Genomic DNA, 4,175 nt, shown 5'->3' with positions numbered 1-4,175 from the left:
GGCACCCACAAACATGTAGAGTGGTTATGGTATACTCCTTGCAATTTCACAGTTTCCTTCCTACAAGGAGAGCTGAAGTTGAACACCAAGAGCTTAATGATGGTAGGCTCCATTGAGTTATTGTATGATCTGTTACAGGTAATTTTTTGTTCCTTTCTCCTATCCTTTCCTACCATTTACTATGGTCTGGCTCAAGAGATCTATCTAAATTACAAATTGAGAATGTGCCCATGTTATTTCACTGATTTAAAAGTCATTAATTACTCCTAATTGCACACTGAAGAGGCTTAACCTGCTTTGTCATCTTGGGTCTTACATACCGTGGCCCTGAGGTGGTGCCCTGCTTCCCTACTTCCTGTCCTATCATTTTCCGCCTTAAACACCAATCCCAGAACAGCAGGCATCCAGGGATAATGCTTCTGTGCGTCCGTCCATGCTGCCCCCTCTATCTGAAGGCTCTTTCAGCATCCTTTACCAGGTTCATTCAGCTCCATTGCTGTCTCCTCCAGGAAACTCTCCCCGACTTCCAGATCCAGGTAAAGAAAGGCCAGGCACTGAAGTACATAGCTCCCAGGCTATGTACTTGTTTGTCCTGCTCTTGTTGCCAATCTCCAAGTGATCTGTTCACTAGATTCAGAGCTATTTGAAAGCAGCTGGGATACCTTAATGTATTTGTTTCCCAGGTAAAGAATGACGTGTTTGGTGTTTAGTGACTCTTTGAAAAAAGAAAAAAAGAAGCTACTTAGTTATGAAAACCGAAGATTTGATGATGGACGTTATTGCAAATTTGGAAAGCAGAGAACCTAAATATTGCAGTGAAGGCAATCTGGGAGGAAGAAGAGTAGGATGTTGGTTACTAGCACCCTAGTGCTGGAGCATCCAGAGAGAAGCTGGACCCAAGCAGGAACAAAGTGCAGAGGGCTGCAATTTCTGCTGCCAAAGTTGATGCCTAAGGTAACAAAATGAGAAAAATGCCATGTTTTCCCCTGGCTCTCTGCCCTTCATCCATCCTCCTGCTGGGGGATTCCAGTGGCTACATCTAGCTGGAAATCTGTCTAATGACATGGCCTGTGATGAAAGAGTTCTTAGGGCAATCATCCTGCTGGGAATATAAAGGAGAGATGGGAAAGAAGGCTGCCTAATGCGCCTTTTGCATTTGTTTATGCCTTCAACCAGACTTTACTCTGGATACACTGGGGCAGCCAAAGAGAAGCTGGCCCAAGCAGGTTCAAAGTACAGATGACTGGAACTTCTGCTTCCAAAGACGATGCCTGAAGCAGAAAAACAAGGATAAAAATGATGCTTCCTCTTGATTTCTACCCTGAATCCATCCTCCTGCTGGGAGATGGGGGGGTCCCATGAGTGCAGTTGCTCATGACTGTTTACTTGACTGGCAAGCACAACGGATGATGGTGACTTGTAGACCACATCTGCATGGATGTCACAGTGTCCACTGCCAGTGAATGGTCACCTCTTCTCAGTCTTCATGCCCGAAGGACATTATGACTCACAAAAGCCCTAGTGGCATTATCGGAATGTAGAAAAAGATGGTTACTGCAGATACATTACCCAAGTTTTCCTAATGAAGAGAAGCATGCCACTTTAGTGTCACAGAGGGGCTGAGAACAGAAGGGCATAGTTGGAAGATTATTAGTGTGAAAGTTGGTGGACAATTCCAGACACGCATGTGAAAAAGACTTTTCATTTCAAGCAGCTAAGGAATGGAGCTTAAATGATCCTTTCATGGGATTAGATTACTTGATACCTTAACGATAAAATTTAATGTCTTTCGATAGACATCACTACCTATGTCATACTACAAGGATAAATATGTCACAGGAATGAAATATTAAGCGGCTCTTACATCCCCCAAAGAGTTCCATCTATGTGTATGCATTGTTACTTCTGTGACTCTCATGTGTACCAGTTTTGTTTTCAAACTACAGTTTTGTTTAACACATCTAAAATAGTCCTACATATTTGCAAACACAGAGAATATACATAAACAGTAAATTTCATGCTTGTTTGTAGCACTAAGCAAGTACCCTTTTGTATTAATTTGAGCTTTACAAGTTACAAAGTAATCATTTTAAGAGTCACCTTTTAAGATGATTCAATTGAAAATAGTAACCATCTACATTCAGAATTCACATGCATCTTTTAAAATGGGGGGAGTCAGATGCGGTGACACATGACTGCCATTTCAGCACTCAGAAGGCAGAGGAAGGAGGGTCACATATCTGAGGCTATCCTGGGCCATATGGTGAAATTCTGTTTTCAGTGACAAAAAAAAATTGGAGTGTCTCAAGGCACGGAGGTAACAAGTCTTGCTTACACTGGTGATTATTTAATCACATGGGTATTGAGTGCAGATTCTTTCCCATTGTTAACATCTGTACTTGGCATGTAAAAATACATAGATTTGAGAGCACTTGATTTGCCTTCAGCATGCACTTACCAGCGCTGGAAAGGCATTTCCTGATCTCTTCACACATCTACCACTGTTCTCTTATCATCTGTTCTCTCCCCAGGGCCCATAATAGCATCTGACATGGAGCAAGCTCTCACAAAGCACCTGTTGGCTCACTCACCGAGTTACTACCTGCACAAGTCTGGAATGAAATGTGGGACAGATGAAGTGAGCGGTTCTACTGGAAAGCCCTTCCCAGGAAGAGCCTGCCCTGATCTCTTTCCATTCCACTGATCTTGGCCAAGATTTGAGCATCCACTAATGCAGTGGTTCTCAGTCTGTGGGTCTTGACTCTTTTAGGGGTCCAATGACCCTTTTACAGGGGTCACATATCAGATATTTCCATTACTATTCATAACAATAGCAAAATCACAGTTATGAAATAGCAACAGAAATAATTTTATGGTGTGTGGGGGCCACCACAGCATGAGGAACTGTATTAAAAGGTCACAGCCTTAGGAAGGTTGAGAACCATGGCACTAATGTGTGCAGGTACTCAAGGAAGAGGGAGCCTGTTAATTGCAAGCTGTTTTTCAGTTTTGCTGAAAGGGTTCTACTATCAATTATGACACAGGGCTAAGGAGAAGGAAGTCCTATCTATGTGGCCATATATTTCAAGATGTCTAATTTGTTTGCTGTAATAAGGCCAGGCTCTGTTATTGATGAATCAGTCATCTGTGTCTTGTATACTAGAGGATACCACCTAGGTCTGTCTGTCTGCATAATGGTGGTGCACACAGAGATGGGTGCTGGGCTGTATATTATTAAACTCTATAAACATGTTGAACATTAATTGCTACTGCTGGGCAAGGAAACATTTTTTCCCTCTTTGTGATAGAGTTAAGTAATTTATACAGGATGACTCAAGCCCTGTCTCTCAGCAGCTGGCAAAACGCTGCTAAATCAATCCATATGGCTGGCCTCTCTGCACAAGAATCAATTGTATGTCCTGCATGGGTGAATGACACGGGGCATCCGAGCTGCACTGAGTCCTTTCTTGCTGTAAATGGACTAGCCCTAGAGGTTCTGTCTCCACATACCTCAGGAGGATGAGGGTAGAAACAATTACAGGGTCAATTTAAACACAAAATAAATGCTTACCTCAGTTAATTCAAGTGAATTGAACTTTTCCTAGATTTTCCTTTCTGTGTGTGTTCTACCTCCAGGATCTAAATATTGGCCTTAATGCCCCATTTCACTTTGGCGGCACAAACATCTTGGATCAGAGAAAACATAGCTTCTTGTAAAGGCAGGAGGTGAAGCCTAGGGGGCAGGCCAGGGATACGGGGCTGGAACTCTCAGCTCTGGAGAACAAGCATGGGAGAGCTCTGCAGCCTCCCATTCCTTTCCTAGTACAGCTTCAGACCCACTTTAACTCTTTTTATTTTCATCATAGTTTTCCAACAAACGTGTCACTTTTGAGATCTCTACCAAGGACAGCTTTTAAGGAATGTGTGTTTTCAAAGCAGCTGCTCTCCCATTCTTTCTCTGTCACTGGCTTTGCTCTGTCTGATTCCAATGTATTACGGAGCAGTAACATAACCTCACCTTAATTGTAAATGCTCCTATCTATTTTCCAAACAAAAGAGTGCACCTGGCCAGGAGCCTTTGCTTTCTTCTTGCTTCCACAAGTGCTATTCTTGCAGAGTTGTTAATATCAAATTAGGATATAATCTGAGCCACAGAGATTTATCAAATTTTGACA

The 4,175-nt window shown here is 42.6% G+C and overlaps 1 long non-coding RNA gene across 1 annotated transcript; it reads left to right on the top strand.

Annotated features, from left to right (window-relative positions):
• Nucleotides 1-701: 701 nt before the first annotated feature.
• On the top strand, nucleotides 702-3,580 carry LOC121142626. The gene is made up of 2 exons (XR_005879651.1): nucleotides 702-954; nucleotides 2,532-3,580. It is a non-coding gene; the product is annotated as an uncharacterized LOC121142626 (long non-coding RNA).
• The last annotated feature ends 595 nt before the right edge of the window (nucleotides 3,581-4,175 follow it).

This window comes from Mesocricetus auratus, unplaced genomic scaffold (assembly GCF_017639785.1).
Source record: "Mesocricetus auratus isolate SY011 unplaced genomic scaffold, BCM_Maur_2.0 Super-Scaffold_100010, whole genome shotgun sequence".
NCBI classification, from domain to species: domain Eukaryota; kingdom Metazoa; phylum Chordata; class Mammalia; order Rodentia; family Cricetidae; genus Mesocricetus; species Mesocricetus auratus.
This window is presented reverse-complemented; position numbering and strand designations above follow the sequence as displayed.